Source organism: Magallana gigas, chromosome 8 (assembly GCF_963853765.1).
Source record: "Magallana gigas chromosome 8, xbMagGiga1.1, whole genome shotgun sequence".
In the NCBI taxonomy this organism is placed as follows: Eukaryota; Metazoa; Mollusca; class Bivalvia; order Ostreida; family Ostreidae; genus Magallana; species Magallana gigas.
In genome coordinates this window covers 38,238,976-38,258,413 of record NC_088860.1, presented here as the reverse complement: position 1 = coordinate 38,258,413, position 19,438 = coordinate 38,238,976, and the positions used below count along the sequence as shown (strand labels likewise).

The following is a 19,438-nucleotide window of genomic DNA, read 5'->3' as shown; positions in this document are numbered from 1 at the left end:
AAGCAAGTTTGTATGAATATGGTGACGTAAAACTTATTAAATTTCAAAAACATGTGTCAGTTTTAATTAACATTTATGCTTAATATCATCTGATTCTTTATAAAGAAAGAAAAGCGTATATTTAATCGTTTGGAGAATTGGTGTTAGTTTCAAGATATGGAATGATATAGAAAAGTAAAATGATGAACTTGATTTTTGATTATTATATTGTACAAAAAGTGATCGTATAGTCATTTTTGGAACGTATGTGCTTACAATAAAAATATAAACGGTTTTGACGTTGTTACTTAGGGTTTTTTTCCGCTTTTACTTTTGGGATTCCTTTATAAATTAGCAAATGATCAGTTTGTTAAAGCAGCAACCACCTTATTTTTAGAGACAATGTACAAATACATGTATGCACAATTTCCTTTTGAATGAACGAAAAAAACGCTTTGAATTTAAGACTTGGACTATCTAATTATACTTTTTTTCAACACGAAAATGTTTTCAACATATATTCAATACATACATACGTGCATTACATACAGACGAACAGACAGACGGACAGACGGACAGACAGACAGACACCAAAAACCAATTGATATCATTTTAGATAAGAGACTTTTATAATGGTCTTAGGAAATAAAAAAAATGACTGCATGGTAAACGAAATGATAAATTGTTTAAACCCACACTTAACTAGGCTGTATATTATATTATATAAACTGTGCAACAATCTCAATCTAACATATGATTATTGGTCTTGGAAATATCACTTTCTAAACATTGTTTTCCCTAAAGCATAATAAAAAAAGTACTCTTTTACTCTTGAGTCTAATGCAAGGGAGGCAACCTGAATTTATAAAATGCAATACTATCGCAATTTTTCAATCTAAGTGGGAAATATTTACTTGTGTTATTTGTTGATCGATAATACGAATGTTCATTCATTGGACAATCATATTATACACTGATATACACTTACACTTGTCTCCATCTAATTTTATCATTTATCTCAGTACATGTATTTTATTCAACTGAAAGAGATAATGATGATTTATCTATTTACACAGTTATGTGTATATTTTCTATTCATTTAAATATCGACGTCTACATGCCTTATGTATATAATAATCTTATGTAATTAAAAGTTAATGAAAATTGCTAACGCCTGAACACCTAAAAACAAAAGGTTGATCATACCAAAATAATTTGCGCTGTCTCAGATTATTCTTTGAGTCAACACATTGCATTGTTGACTTAGTTTTAACAATTGTCTAAGCATCAGATATCTTAATAATCCATGTATATATAGTATAACGATATCTTTTACATTTAATGTATTATCATTGCAAAACGGAAATGACTTGTCATGTATCCTAATAACGACTTCTTATGAAAATTGTACGACATTTTATCTCAGAATTAAAATTTGTTTTATCTCGTTACAACTTTCAAGTATATATATTCGTTTTCCACCTAATTTAACAAGTCATTTACTAACTGACACATATAATATGTTGCATTTTTGGCAGTATTGTTTGAATGTTTGTTTCTATGTTATGTTTCTTTTATACCTGTTAAAGATTAATCTCAAATCCAAATATAATTTGAATGCAAATGGTATCATTATGGTGTCGACTTATTTACAATATTCAATAGATAGTCGATATTTCGATTTACATAAACGAGAGAAAGGGAGAATAACAAAGAAGCTATTTTTTTCGACATTTATCCTCATAGTGATAAATGCTATATAGTAGATACAGTGCATATTTTCATTATAAATCAGTATTTGCTATTGTGCAATCATTAGCATTACAAAAATGCATAATACTCAGTTATAGTTCATATTTAAATGCAAAATTATTCCTGTGTTTTGCGTCATAATATAAATGTTCGATGTATGAATCAAAGCTCTTCGATCTGTTCAGAAACATTCATTTTGTTTAAAAATGGAAATACTGCATTGACACTGAAAGTTGTGCGGGAGACCTGAAAATATAAAAGAAAAACATAACCTAAATATTTCCTCCCATTTAACAGCAGAATTCAGCACGTTTTAATCGGATATTGTGAATTATAACCTACCATATTCAACTAACGACGTTTTTCGTCATCATTGTCGGTATCATTTTGGATATTGATAACGTAATTTTCCCTTAAACTTCTGGCCACGTGACTAGAACACGTGGGTTGACAGGTGGGAGAATGATCATTTTTCTGACAGAAAGTAGCGCACAGCACAGCACCATGACTGCTAGAGAACTCAACATACTGGAAGGAGAACCTTGTTTCGTGATCTATCTGATAGAATACTATAGCATTAGGATCAATAACACACCTGCAAAGACACAAAAGTATATTCACCTACGTAAATACAAGGCAGATTCATAACATACAGTACGTCTGATGGTGCGCATAAATGAACTTGTACGAGTGAAAAGGTGGAAATATATGCTGCATATTACTTTTGTGTTCTTCAACAAACATTATGCCACTTATACGACCGAGTGCTTATAAAGTAATTAGTCTTTGTTAAAGTTCGGACTGCAGCGGACAACGGTTACAAGATTTAATAAAACGTATAAAATTTGTTTCAAATGACGCTCGCTGACTAGCATTAAACAAGTGAGTTAAATAGACACACGCAAGAAGAATGTGATCCCCACTGAACTGATAAAAAGTACATGTATTCCTTTATATTAAGGCAGGTGTAAGGGAAACTGGAGGTGTAAACCGTCCTTTGAATGAACTGTTTATACAGTGTAGTAATAGGTTCTTTATTAAATTGTCAATAGAAAGTGACTGCTTTTAAGATAAATGGACGAATTAAGAAAACAAATCGCTAAGTTACATGTATTATGTATTCTTAGCAACATTCGACATATATTTGTGTATATTTGTTGAACAATTAAATATTCAGACCTTATTGAATACGACAAAAATATCGGAAAAAGTAAAGTGGTTAAATTTTCTTAAACTAATAAATTTGATGAAACACTTTTCGTCAGTAGTTTACAATTACCATTAATCAAAAAGTATCATACCCGTGACGTTTTAATGTTATTTGACATTTTCTGTTACTGTTACGTATCGTTATATGTATTGCTAAATGGTCATGCAATCATTAGCAATTGAATATTTTTCATAAAAAAGACAACTATATAGTTTTTTTAAAAAAATACTGCAGGGGGATTTAAGGTACTTGTAAATGATGTGATAAAAAATGTTTACCCATCTTTGATGATATAATACTGCATCCCAAGGTCAGTGATCACTGCTGGTATGATATAGCAGTGTGATAATCTCATTTTGATGTTACTGTCTGTGACGTCACTCAATGCCCGAACATACAGCTTCTCTCCAGCTCGGCATCTATTGAAATATTTAGCCCTTGTAAGCGCGGGGTCAGTAAAGTATTGAAGATGGACTTGTTGATCCGTAGGTGTTGAGGAAACCACATCGAGAGAGAAAAATTTGCAAAGAAGTTTCACTTGAAGTCGAACTTCAAGAATTATTAAGTGGTACAGACGATCATGACGGGCGCAGAGAAGTTCATTGCTGTATTCAATACCTTCCGTCAGATTCTGTAAAGAATTAAGACTAATGGCTAGATAACTTTTCATGTACTTTTCATCCAATGTTTCTTTCAGGATTACTTTTCTGTGCAAATATAAACACCTATTTGATTACTCCAGAGTTAGCTACTTTGAGTTGTCGAGTATGATTTGATGTTGATAGTTGCGCATGCATACCATATGTTATAAAAAAAGACGAACAATGTATAGATTAAATGTCGTCGTACAAAATATCAATTTTAATTTCTATTTAATTACCTTTTCACTTGTTTTGCACTCCTTGTAATTTTGTCCGAAATAATGACTATCACCATGGATACTTCTGGTACAGTAAGCGTCGTCAAAACCTATATAACATTCATCTGGATCAAAATCCGGGTATTTTTGACGCAAAGGTTGAAGATTTTTTGTGATACGTCATCAAGACATCTGACAAAGACTGTTGACGAGGAATATGTATCTGAAAACATAAGGCACAAAAGTGCATCTCGTGTAATTAAGTACATGTATTTAATCATTATTGTTTTTAAAAATGTGTTCTCAAAATGCAACAGTGTATGCATACAAATTGAATAACACTCTCAAATGTTTTAACGTGCGCTAGCGCGTTATGAAAATTTGTTTGCCCCCACTGTTGCAGTTATGAGACCACACCTTTAAAAAGAATAATGAGTAAATGCTTACATTTGCGTTTTTTCCCTTTTTTCCCTTTCCTCAATGTTGACTATTTTTCAAAATCTTGGGGGGAGGGTTCTACAATAGTGCGCAATCAACGAAAAAGGCATTGACACAGCAGAACTATGCTGCCAAAATATTGCACAATCCTATAGATGATAGTTTTCTAATTCCACAATTTTGTTTTCATTTTGTTACAAGATGAATGAAAACTTTGGTATTCAATAAATATAAAAGTAATCATTTGAATTTATTCAACTATAAAAAAATATTTACATCAATGAAATAATTATATTTATAAGCATACGTATAATATCAGATCGATCGTGATCCGGTTTGAAGTTGCGAGGAGAGTCAGTCAAGTTCTGTAAGAAATACTAAAGAAATATTGTTTTCAAACGCACCATAATTGATGATTTGATTTTCTGTGTTATAAGTACATAACGCTCATATCATTTAAAGAAATTTAGAAGGGGGACAGAAAGTGAATAAATATATATGAATGTTTGCCATAATGACAAACGTTTATTTACCAATTTTCAATTTAAATCAATATCGGTGCGGTTCGTTTGGGTTTATTCTCCAAAAAATTTCATTGGTATACAATATATCATAGTAATTGAAATTAAGTAGGTATATTCATTGATAATTTTAATAAAAAGTAGAATACTCACCTGTTTCACAAGTGTTCCCAGTATAGCTATTAAGACACGCACAGGTTAATTTTGTTAGGAAACTAGTTTGAAAGCACGTGCCCCTATTTTGACAATGATTGATTGGACAAGCGCTTTTCGTTGTTGTTCTTGCAATACCTGATTTATTTATAATAATTATTAATAAACGTAATGTTAAGATCGATATCGAAACGTTTGTAACACTTTTCAACCTTTAACGTGTTCAAAGACATTGGATGTCATATGATTTCATTGTTCAAGATATTGATAACGTATAATATTGTGTTTTCGTGTCATGCAAAGTTAAACATAATTTTGAGAATTGTATATTATACATGTATATACAATTTTGTATAGATAAGTAACTCCTTCAAAATATTTGAGGTATCTTCACACGTTACAGAAATTCATGGCAATATTTTAATCATTTGCACTTAAAGGTGCATGGTCATGATCTTCAATATTAAAAAAAAATGTTTTAAATGTTTATAATGCTTCAGTAAAGCATTCAAATAGGCAACCACCATTTGAGGGTCATTCGTTGAGTCATAAGCAAGATACATAATTCACAATTCTATGTTAGCTGTTATGAAACAAAGCTAGGGCGATGTTTTCGATTACATTTTGAATATTCCATGTTTAGACCTATAAACAATTGAATGTCGCAACCACTATTGAAATAAAACCACTATTGAAATAAATTATTTCAATAGTGGTTGGGGACGCATTTCATTAGAAAAATCACTTTGCAACCACTATTGAAATACAACCACTATTGAAGTAATGATTTTATAGAGGTTAGGGATGTATTTCATGATAAGAACTACATTACAGACACCATTAAAGTTCAACTACTTTTAATCTTTTTTTTTTAAATTGTAGATGGGAATGAATTACTTAGAACTATGAAATCACTATTATGTAACACATTTGGAAATAAAGAAGTTGTATACCATATTTGCAAACTATTTTGAAATACAAGAAATCTAACGAGTAATATCAAATGCACAATTATTGTACAATGATCACTGCTGTGTAGAAGTAAAAAAAACAATTCTCGCAGATAAACATGCATATACATTTGTTTTTATTTAACAAACAATTCAAATACACAATAAAGGTACTAAAGACTTGCATATTTTATGGTAATAGTAATCAAGACTATGAAACAAATGTACTTATTTTAGGATTTTTACAGTTGTGCAGAAATAACCAATCCTTGCAGATTAACATATGGAATTGTTTTTATATGTTTTCTTTACCTCTCTCTTTCTATAGATATATCATGTTTCATGGAAATTGTAAATTATTTGTACTAGAAGACAACGTTGTAAATATCCAGAACTTCTATTCAAAACCCCTGCATTTCAAAAAATAATTTATAGCTTATGTAAGCTTTCAAACGTTGTTATCTTCTGGAGATGATACTCAAACTACGAAGTCCAGTACTTCTTTGACCAATAGTTTATTAACAATCGTGATTGTACAGTTAGAATTACATCAACTAAAAGCAGCCCAAATCAAAAGTCTAAGAATCTGCTCAGCATCATTTACATGGGTATATATAACATTTTGCTTATGATGGACAGTTCTGACTAGTTCGGCCCATTTACGACGATCATGAGTGAACATTTAGTGTTCAAAATTAAGATTAATATTTTATTTCTAAATAAAGTAACAAAACTGCCAATCAAAGAGTACGGATGCAGGATTTGAGTCTCCAAGTCCTGAGTCTCCGAGTTCCCAACTTATGTATGAGGCATCAATTACTCATAATACGTTCATTCATACATGGCATAAAAGGTTACAAAGGTTAATATATAGAATACATAATACATGACTCAATATAGAGTATCAGAGCTATCGTTGCAGACACAGAATCGCCAAATTTGACACTTGTTTTTAAACTCTCAATTTGGATATAATTATGCCCGTATTATTCACCTGGTTTAATAACATCATTTAGGAATATTACGCAGTGCTACAAGATTCACAGAGTTCATTCTGTTAATTATCATTAACACCATTCGATACACATAAATATCATAGTGACCATTATGTAATACTAGCAATTCCAGGTCATAGCCCAGATAGCAAGCTTACGTTGGCCCAACGTTGGCTTATGGTTGAAAGGTTGGCTACATATCGCTGTTGGTAGAACGACGTTGGACCAACATTGGACTTACGTTGTATTTATCACTGTTGGTGCATTGGCATCGTTCCAATATTGGATCAACGTAGTTCATCCAACGTAGGAACATAAACATTGTGCCAACGTTGGGCCAATATCAAATTGATCTCGGTGGGCGCGAATACACTGCACTGATGTCGGGCCGACAGACTAAAATGTGTGAAATGTGTAAAATATAACGGTTACTATAAATATAAATGTATTCAAATTAATTTCAGATTTAGAATTTTAGTTGTTTATTTTTTTTAAAATGTGCATGACTATATTATGTGTGTCCATCATGAAGCATTTTACTTGTCTACACTTTGAATGAAATACAGTGTCAATGCATAGTAACTTTTCTGCACTCGTGAATGAAACATTACCGCCAAAAGAACTGTGATGTCATTTTTGACAAATCCATCAGTGTAACTTGATCTTATGCTATCATCATGGCTGCCTGTAGGAATAATGTAAGTATGCAGATCTTCTTTTACAGATTTTTATTATATATGGGTGATTATTATACAATGATGTTCTCAATACTTTTAAATGAAAATTTGAAAGCAAATTAAAGGCAATGTTCTTGTACAGACATTCTCCTGCTGATGTTCAAACACGGTGACATGGCTGTCTCCTATATTATTTGTGAAGATGAATAGAACCATGCAGTTTATCGGCTCAAGTTAAGGAACATCTAAGGTAACTAAATTTGATATTATGATAATATTCAATATTTAGGGTAGGAATTGAAGGCACAATTTTTTTTATCAATGATGTGAGATGATCAGAATATGTCATGGCAAAATTATATAATTATCCTCAATGCAGCTTTATTAAATACTACCTTCGTATGTTTGTATGATAAATCATCGGCATGATATGCTGATAATATTAAATCAGAAGCTGTGGGTCTTGCACGGATCTAAAGAAGGTCGGATATATCCAGACCCCCCCCCCCCCCCCCCCGCGCCCCTGGCCTCCTCCCCGGAAAACTCAAATTGACTTATGCACAGTTAAAAAAATAGTAATATTGCAAAACAAATTCTGATACACATATTAAAACTGTGCACAGTAAAATAGACCCCCTTCCCGCAAACAAATTTATTTGTTTTAAATCGTTATATATTGAGTATTTTTTCTGCATTATTATTTTTATAATGTAAATGCAATTCTATTTATATGATTATTTTTTTAATTTACAGCAGCAATTTGCGAAAACGGGCTTTTGAAGTTATCAACGAGGTCAGAATTAGAGAACTAAATTAGAACTGAACTAAACATAGTGACCAAGCGCATTTATTGTGATTCGTTATGCATCTGATTGGAAAATAGGAGTAAAGACAACAAATGAAGAAGATTGAAGGGATGTGGAAGTATATAGATCGACTATAAAAAACCATTTGAAAATTTGAATATTGATTATATTTCTCTGAGAAAACAATAAAGATTAACCTTACTGTTGATCTTTGTGAGATTGTTTTATAAGGAATTAAGGACATAGTTTGGGGAATGTTGGTTGGATTAAATTGTTGCCCCAACATTGGGCCAACATTAAAACTGTCAATCTACTGACAATGGGCCAACGTCAGGCCAGCGTGTTGGTGCAATGCTGCGCCGATGAGCAAAATTACATTGGGCCGATGTTATTTTCCGACATTGGACCCACATAAATGATAACATCGGGCCAACGCTGGGCCAATATAAGCTTGCTATCTGGGAGTATGGCTATCTGTTTACACTTATATTTCATTATAGATTTATGATAAATAATTTCAATAATGGTTAGGTATGCGTTTCATTATAACCACTATTGAAATAAATTATTTCAATAGTGGTTAGGTATGCATTTCATTACAACCACTATTGGAATAATTTATTTTAATTGTGGTTAAGGATGCGGTTCATTACAACCATTATTGAAATAAAATATTTTGATAGCGGTAGGATGTAATTTTAATGCCTATTATTCCGACTGTGCATTGTTGCAACCACTATTGAAATAAAACCACTATTGAAATAAATTATTTCAATAGTGGTTTGGAATGTATTTCATCAGAAAAATCACCTTGCAACCACTATTAAAATAAAACCACTATTGAAATGATTTATTTCAATAGTGGTTGAAATGAATCACATCCTTAACTAATATTGAAATAATATATTTCAATAGTGGTCGTAGTGAAGTAACCCCCAACCCCTATTGAAATAATTTATATGAATAGTAATATCTATAATAATATTTATCAATAAATGATTATTCAATATACAGGGGGTTTGAATAGAAGTTCTGGCAATTTACAAGATGTTCACAATTGTGCAAATAATATACATTATCATAGGACATGATATGTTTGTAGAAAGAGAAATGTAAAGAAAAAATGTAAATTTTCAAAGAAAAATTAAGAAAGAAATTCATTCTAAGCTACGATTGAAAAAATAATTTTAATTCTAGTTGTACTTCAACAGTGTCTGTAAATTGATTTTCAAAATGGAATATATCCCGAAATACTATTTAAATATATTTTTTTAGTAGTAGTTGTATTTCAGTAGTGGTTGTAAAGTGGTTCTTCAGATGAAATACATTCCCAACCAGTATTGAAATAAGTTATTTCAATTGTGGCTTTATTTCAATAGTGGTTGCAAAGTGATTTTTCTAATGAAATAAATTCCCAACCACTATTGAAATAATTTATTTCAATAGTGGTTTTATTTTAAAACTGGTTGCAACACACGGACATATCATCACTGATAAGAGGAGGGCAAGTTAAAAGAGCAATCCTAAAAATGAAAAACGGAAAAAGCCCCGAAATACATAACATCAGCACATAACTGTTAAAAGAAAGTGTAGCACCAACGGCACCAAAACTAACGGTATTATTCAACAGAATCGTTGATGAACAGGAGATATTATCAGACTAGAAAAGATCACTCATCGTCAAAATACCAAAAAAAGGGAATCGCACTATATGTCACAATTATAGAGTAATATCACTACAATCTGTTCCTTTGAAAGTTTTTGTAAAGTAGAGATTGACAGAATTAGAGATGGGATAGAGGACAAATTAAGGCCAGAACAAGCTGCATATATAGAAGAGAAGGGGAAAATAAGAACAGCTAAAACTTAACATCTTAAGAAACATACTAGAACAGTCCATAGAAAGGCAAGCACCTTTATACATAAGCTTTATAGACTTCAAGAAAGCATTTGACAGCATAATTAGGGATGAATTATGGAATATACTCAAGCATTATGGAATTGTTGATATCTGATTGATATATATATATATATATATATATATATATATATAAGATAAGATAAGATAAGATATTCTTTATTTCCTCCACATTATTGGAGAGTATTATGATGTTTAACATGAAACTAAATAACAAAAAACAGTAGGAGAAAAATAAATATAATTGCAAACATATTTACAATCAGTTCAGGAGAAAACAGTATTATTTTAGATTTTTCTACAATCAATAACAAAATGATCCCACAATAAAAATACGAATTTCGATACACAAATTATAATTTTTTTCCACTTTTCAAATGTAATTTGGGCAAAACTGGTATTTGCAATGCACCCTAATAGAGCCAAATATTGGATTTCGGTATCTTGCAAATCAAAAGAAACATATTCAAATACATCTAGAATATCTAATAAATCTTCCAAAAGTTTGTCTCTCTCATTCATAAATAATGAACAATTGAGCATAATGTGCATGTTAAAATTGTTTTCCATTCTTTTACAATGGTTACACAATTTGGGAACTGTTTTCATAGACAATAATGCAATAAATCGATTAAAATATTTTCTTAGACCAGGGTTTTCTTAAACAACTGCCCATAAATGAATTGGCTTTAATTTACAATGAATATTTCTATATACTGACATTTCAGGAGTGCTGTACAACAATTGTTTCCATTTTGTTTCCTCTTCAATAAACACATTCTTGACAACTTGTTTTGAAAATATAGCTTTGTTGTACACACAATCTGTATTAACATTAAGAGACAAATCATACTCAATTGCTGTCTTTTGAATTATCTTCGTAACAATATATTTATCTGAAATATCATCGGAAGATAAAAACATAAAAACTTTATTATGAACAGTGGTTTTGTCCGCTCTCTTTAGTCTACCGAGAAATAGAAGGCGGCATTTATATATATATCCTTTTACTGACCACAGGCCCAGGTTTGATGTACAGAATAGAGAAGGTGAGTATTTCGAGAGTCCTTGCACAATTCTTGAAAAATGTCGTTGGGTGTATTCCAGTTTGGACAGGTCCTTTTTTGTGATATCAGTCCAAAGTTGACATGAATAAAGAGAAGAAGGAAGAACAATTCTTTTCCAAATTTTGGCTGACACAGCTGGGTTGATTTGGGAATTATTAACGCCAACAGGATGGAGTGAATGAATTTTACTTCTTGCATTTTTGCAAGCTCGTTCTACAAGTCTATCACTTTTCAGATTAGCCTGCAATAAGCAGCCAGCATAAATAACATCGTTGCAATTGAGTATCACATTGTCAAAGAGGTGAACATCAAGTTTCAATGAAATATGTGACTGTTTGTTGAAAACAATAGAGACACTTTTATTTGGATTGTAATGTAATCTCCATTTGTAAGCATATAATTCAACAACATATAATAATTCTTGAAGAGATCGAGGCGAGTTGCTTATTAGCGCTGTATCATCGGCAAGCAGAATCCCTGGAATATGCAAACTGCCCATCGGTATACCATTGGTAGATGTACATACTTCATACAATAGGTCATCAATATAAACAAGAAACATAAAGGCACTGAGCACCCTACCTTGGCCAACACCTTGAGATATTTTAAAGAGTTCAGAATTGACTCCAGCAAAAGATACAAAACATTTGCTATCATAGTACCAATTTTTTAAAATTTTCCACAAGGTATTGTCAATTCCAAGTTCATATAACTTATACAAGAGACCATTGTGCCATATTCTATCAAAAGCCTTTTCGTTATCAAGAAATGTACAGAAAACTGGTGAACCTCTACTATTATAATAACCAATGATTTCTTTTATAACATAACAGGCAGGGACAGCACCATGATCAGCTCTAAAACCAAATTGTAATGGATGTGGAAAACAGATTTGTCTATCTAATAAATCATTTTCAATATGAGACAGAATAACCTTTTCAAACAGTTTACTAAGTGCTGATGTTAGAGTTATACCTCTATAATTTGTAGGATTACTTTTATCTTTGTTTTTACCTTTGAAAACTGATATAACTTTTCCAACTTTAAACATTTCGGGAACATGAGCATGTCTAAGTATCGAGTTAAACAAAATACATAATTCATCAACAATTTTATCGCCACAAAAAATGATATGTTCGTTCGTGAGAAAATCTGGACCAGGTGCTTTTCCCTTGGATAATGATTTAATATGATGTTGAATTTCCTCGCGTGATATTGAAATTTTTTAATCTAATGTTGAATTGAGATCATTGTCGATATCGTGCACACGCTGGTCAATATGCTGTTTAAATAACTTGTCGAATTTAGTCGCGTCCTGATTTTCCTCTGCTAGTTTTGAGTAATAGTCTTTCCACAAGTTACACATGTCAGGTATGTTGTTTGCGGACTTGCCTTGATATGATAATGAACTAGGGAGTTTAGATGAGGATCGTTTCATGTTTTTCCATGCCGTCTTGTAGAACGTTCCTAGGTCCATTTCTGTTGCCTTGTCGATATCGTCAAATACGGACTGCTGCCATTGTTTTGCCGTCTGTCGGTGTAGTCTTCGAAAGTTTTGCTTTGCTTTCTTATAGTTTAAAAACGAGTTTGCATCTCTTGATCTCGGTGACCCGTCAGCTTTCCATGATCGGCGGGCATCTCTCATGTCATAGTGAGCTTGGTCGAGACCGCTGTCTTTCCAATATGGTTTTAAGTAATGTCTAAACTTTCCATGTGGAATATGTTGGTCGGATGCTGTTAGTAGAGAAGCTGTAATTTTCATCAGATGTTGATCGATGTCATTTTTGCGGTGTGTATCTTCCTGTAATATGTACAGATAGTTGTCACACTTGTTTTTGTAGGAATTCAGATTATCGGAAATTGCAACATTCCATTTGGGTATAATTCTCGATAAATCAAAAGAAGTTTGTGTAAAAGCTTGTTCAAAGTCAATTTCTGCAAATACTGGAAAATGATCTGAAATGTTATAATTGAATTCTGAGTAAATTTCTTTATACATAATTTTCGATTTCAGCCATTCCGGTACAAAAATGTAGTCCAATAACGTTTGGGATTTTTTATCTTTTGATCGATACGAAAACACTTCATCGGATTCAAATGTATTACACAAGTTTCGTTCGATGACGCAATCAACTAGTAGTTTAGATTTCAAGCTGCTGCGTTTGTTTATTATGTCTGTATTAAAATCTCCACATATAATAACAGGCCCGTTTTTCGCATAACTCGTCATAGAGATCAAAGAGTTCTAGAAGCACATCCTTGTAAGCTTCAAAAGACAGGTTTGTCGAAGGAAGTAGGCAACCAATGAAATATACATGACTTTGTCGGATTGTCAATTTGATTGCAAGAATACGTTCATTAGATAATTCAATCTGGTTTATGATGTAGTCTTCAGATTGTTTAACGATAAAAGCCACACCGCCTCTGGTAGTATTATTTGTGGTAACACCATGTTTTGCGAAAAGTGTAACTTTATGATCAAAAGAGGTCTCAAGAATTGACAGACAGTTTTTAGAGAGCCAGTGCTCTGATACAAATACAATGTCGCTAAACGTGACTACTTGTTTAAGTTCAGCTATGCCACTAAATGCCCCATGTATATTCCATGTACAGAGAATCATTAAAATTGATAAATATGAGGACGACGGAGCCATTTTATCTGTTCGTGGTTTCATTTCTTACAATCCAGTCTCTGGCTGATATTGTATCTGGCCAGAAATCAGGTTCTAGAGTTTTGTTATAATCTTTTTCGTCAATATTTACACGGATAACGAATGTTGGGTATCGTCGTGCAGAGTGATTTGCCAAAAGGAAGATGCTAAAGACATTGACATTTTTGTTGTGGCACCAGCTGACGATATCTTCTTTAACCTTTTCGAAAGTGGTATCACGTGCCTTAATATTGGCAAGGTTTCGAGGGTGTATGCTTTTTGCGGACAAAAGTATATCCTTTGAAGGAGTTTGGAGTATTATCCTTTGCAGCAACATCAGTATCAACCTCTGAAGCACGATCCTGGTTCGTAAACACGTCGTTTAACGTGGACGATTTCTGTTTTGAATCCGCGGTAAACGCATTATACGAATGTGATTGTTTGGATTCCGAAAAAGATTTGTTTTCCTGAGGGCTGTTCACCACCATTGCATACGTTACTGAAGGACTATTCTGCATCTGCGCGTCTTTGTCTGCACTGTACGATGGTTACTTACTGTATGACTGGATGGTTTTGTCGTAGTACCATTCTGTTGATTAATATTAATAGCATTGTCTTGTTATATATATATATATATATATATATATATATATATATATATATATATATATATATATATATATATATATATATATATATTATATATATATATATATATATATATATATATATATATATATATATATATATATATATATATATATATATATATATATATATAATATATATATATATATATATATATATATATATATGTTAACATCATCAGAAAAGGGTATGATAGAAGTACTACCAGTGTTATTGAAAACGGAAAAACAACTGAATGGTTCAATGAGGCAGGGATATGTCATGTCTGGGTTCCTATTCATCATTATGGTCGATTGGATAATGAAAAACACCAACGATAGGAAACGAGGTATACGCTGGAAATTCATGCACACTAGCAGATCTTGATTATGCCGACGACCTGACGCTGATATCCAGCAAATATAGCGACATACAAGATAATACACCAGGCTGACTGATGAGATATAGGAAAGATATAGAAAACTAAATATTAATATTAATAAAACAAAAAGCATGTGGAAATGGAAAAAGAAAGATGTCACCAGCCTAAACAGCAAAGAAATTGAGGAGGTGCAAGTATTCCATTACCTCCTAGCCACAATATACAAGATTGGAAGGACAGAAGCAGATATAAAAAAAAAAATATGGCTAGCCAGGAGTACCTTTCCATCCCTGAGCAGTTTATGGAAATCAGCCTAATATAGCACTAAGACCAAGCTGAGAATATTCAACGACTCTGTGTTACTGTGTTACCCTGGAGTCTGGAGAACCAGCGAAAAAGATAAGGAGAAACTTGATATATTCCATTGGAAATATCTTCGGAGAATTTTGAAAAGACACTGGCAAGACAAGGTATCAAACCATCAACTATATAAACAAACACCAACAACAACTCAAATATCAGAACTCCGCTGACCTGAGCTCCTGAAGGAAAAAGAAGGCGAGGAAGTCCAAGGAACACCTGGAGGCGTACAATGGAGAACTCTGGTGGAACAATTGGAGAGAGACTTGTTGTCAGCGACTGACGTAAGTGGCGTCTTTTGTTGCACGTCCTCATGCATCCTCCGGGGCACGGAGAGGAAAAGTAAGTGTAATAATGGGCTCTATTTAGCGAAGCAAGCATAATTCAAAAAGGGAGCGCATTCGAGCACATCATACATGTAATGCTAATACATCGGGGAAGGGGGGGGGCACAACTCTAAAATGGCTAAGCGAAGGGGCTCAACATGCAAACTAGAGGTGCATGCTTAGTTCTATCTAATTTTTCATATGCTTTCGCTACCCCCCCCCCCCCAACCCCCGAGACACTTTCAAAACATGAATGCTAAATGCATCGCCTTGAATTTCTTTACTTTCTATGTAGTTCATAAGTGAGATCAAAATTCTATGGGGGTCAGTCAACGTGTGGGGGGTCGTAGATCTACAGGTCTGGAATGGTTCTCATCTGAAGAAAAAGGACCCTATACTTGTCATAGAATACTGACCCTGGGTCAGTTTTCTCTGTAGAAATTTGGGTCAATATTCTACGGGGGTCACTTTTTGTCGTAACACCGGCAATATCATTTAATTTTCAAGAGGAAAGACTTTAGTATAGTGAACAAAATGGAATGTAACTTTGGTACACTTCCTTAAAAATGAGTCCAACAAACCTTACCTTAAAAGAAAAAAAATCATTTTTTAACAAATTTTGATTAAATTATGAAAGATAATTTATGAAATAGCATAATTCAAAATCATATAACTCTTGACTTTTCAACGATATTGTTTTGTTACTTTTTCAATCTACGTCAATCATTCTGCTCAGAGCAACGTAAAGTGGCATAAGAATACTTATTGTGATATCAAAAATATATTTAATCAGCGATATATACCGCGCGCATATGGAGCTAAAATATCGTGTGATAAATGTATGTATTTGTTTACATAATGTCGAAAGAGTTCATTACCACATTTATTTCAACGAGATTTTGATATTTATGTGCAAAATGCTTAGTGCTAACGTTCGTAATGTGCACAAACGTTATGCAAATTGGAAGGTTATTTGATTGTAAATCGAGCTTTGGTGTTGTACAAAGTTCTGTAACGTGCAATGTGGTTCAAACCTGCATTAGTTCTGCTCTGTAATCGATGTCTTGTCGTAAAATTAACCCTGCAGAGGTCATATGTTCGAAGTTCTAATCGAAATGATAACATGCATTAATAATGCATATATGTTATTTTTAACTTTTCCCTCATACGTGTATCCCGTTGCTTTACGCATATTTATTGTAATATTTATATGAATCTAGGCTCGATTGTAAACTTTGTGCAATCCCTTTGTTTCTTTTTTAACTTATCTGGACATTTCTACCGGAACGATTATTTGCACTACATTAACATAAACACGATTGTTTTCCTCTGGTACATGTATGTGAACATTTTACTGTGTTTCCATACGTGCAATGCTTTTAAGTTAAACTTCTTTCGTTGACAAGTTTTCTGACGGACGACCTAGTAACACCAGAGGACAACAGAAACCAGAAGAAGTATTTTGGAGTCTGTAGACTTCCGGGAGAGAACCAATAGGTTGGAAATCCGGATTCAATGTGCAATTTGTTTGGATATTTTCAAATAACATGGGCCCAGAGGTATTAAAAATACCATTAAAATAATATTCAATATAGTATTGTGTTCAAACGTTTTGTCTTGTAGCTCACTGTGTTGAATTGTAGTGCGTCTTTAAATTGACCCTTTAGTTGCAAATATATTCCCTCTTAATTCGTCAGCTTAAAGAGATGTATATTTTTAAATGTTTCATTACACTCACGCAAACAAAGTTTGAAAGGGGGGTCATAGGAATCACCTTGTCCGTCTGTCTGTGCAATCATGCCCAGCCCATATCTTTCTTATGAAGGAACAATGGAAGTTCTTAGTTCATACAAAGATTGCTTATGACCTGAGGGTGTGTCCTGATTTTCAACCAAGTTAGTTTGAATTTGGGCAAGTTCAAATATATTGAAAGAAAAAGTTCATAGTTTTTATCTACGATTACTTTTTTATAGAGAATACTTGAATTATTATACAGTATCGATCAGACCAAACCTAACAGAAAGTAAACCCCAACTAAACCCTGGGTCTACTTTCTGGGTTTACTATGGGTTTACCTCGGGTTTACTAGAGTGGACCCAGAGTAAACCCAAAGTAAACACAGACACAGAGAGTAAACCCGGCCAGAAGTATACCCCTGAAAGCAGACTCTAACTGTGTATTCAGTATATACAAGGGGTGGGAATTACAGACAGTATGATAGTAAAATTAAAATACTATTCTGCTTCACACTTCAGTACATACAGTTGACCTCAAAAGCAATTTTAAAATACCCAGAGTAAACCCCGAGTAAACCCAAAGCAAACCCCGAGTGGACCCACATTTTCAAAAAGTAAACCCAGAGTAAACCCCAAGTAAACCTGGGATTTAGTTTGGGTTTACTCTGGTGTTAGGTTTGGGTCTGATCGGTACTGTACTTTATTAGCGGGGGTATACTTTGTGAGCTTGTTCACAGTGCCTCTAGTTATTGATTGATATTTTGAAAACGAGTTTGGTGCATTTCAGGTTTCTAGTTTAAATACAAGACCCGATGTTTGACTTTGAAAGTATCCATCAAAGGAAGCAATATTAAACACAAAGCTTGGAAACTAGTTTAACGGGCACAATTTGACGAGTGTCACGGGTTTACAATGTACCTCCCTGGAAATTTGATTGAAAAGTCTTGCGTTGTACCTCAGACGGGTCGGCCCAAAATTTGAGACACCTTGGCTCACGTAAAAGACATCTAGGTTCAAGCAAAATTAAAACAAAGATATTTGATTTAAATGTTTTTATTTTATAAACATTTATATTTTCTCAAAGTATTACATATCAAATACTTGTAAAAGAAATTGAATTAATAAAAAAAAATGAGGCCATTAAGCTCTAATTGTTAAGCAAACAAGAAAGTAAAATTAAGAAAATGACGACAATTTCGACAACGACAATGACGCTAATAGTTAAACAAACAAGAGGATGCAGCACTCTCCTTTGGAGTATCAAACGCGTGTCACGGATGACAATGAAGATCACCGAAGTCCATATATATCCTTTTAATGAGTACCACCCCATATCAGATTTACAAAATCGTCAGAGAAACAACACATCATGACATTTCATTTCATTATTACGAAAAATATTTTTATTGTGTCCACTTTCTGATCAATCTTTGTAGATTTAATAAAATCATGAAAATATCTATATATTGCAATCTTTTACTCGTAGATTTAACACTAATATATATTTCAAGTGTGTCATCAATGCCTGAAATTTCTGATCTACAAAATTCACAAATTCTATTATTATCGTAGTGAATAAAGTTAAGTAATAAGATTTTGACAACCTTAAAATCATCAAATTTCTATTGGCTGTTGACAAAAAAAAAATGAGACGCGTGACGATCCAATAAAACATTTACACATAGGTTGATTGACAGGTTTAGTCATACATGTATGTAAGTGTGACCAGATGTCCGAAGTTATGCGCGCTTATTGTACATATCGATGTAAATTAAAAAAAAGAGACATAACCTTTTCACTAAAAGTTGATTTAGGTTTGTTTCTATCTAACCTTCCACATAAAAACATATTTTTTATAGACTTTAAATGAACTTTATTCATTAATGTTGTGTAATAACAATATACTAATCATTCAGTGTTGATTAAGTAAATATGATCATACTGTTTTTAAATATAATGATCATGTGCGCATCTTGTACAAACATTTTGATGCTGAATATTACCTGACATTTTATTACATTTAGCGCCGAT

At 32.7% G+C, this 19,438-nt stretch overlaps 1 long non-coding RNA gene across 1 annotated transcript; it reads left to right on the top strand.

Moving 5' to 3' along the window:
• The first annotated feature begins 7,023 nt into the window (after positions 1-7,023).
• Positions 7,024-8,424, top strand: LOC117684337 (uncharacterized). Its single transcript, XR_010708727.1, has 3 exons — positions 7,024-7,555; positions 7,677-7,784; positions 8,288-8,424. It is a non-coding gene; the product is annotated as an uncharacterized lncRNA (long non-coding RNA).
• The last annotated feature ends 11,014 nt before the right edge of the window (positions 8,425-19,438 follow it).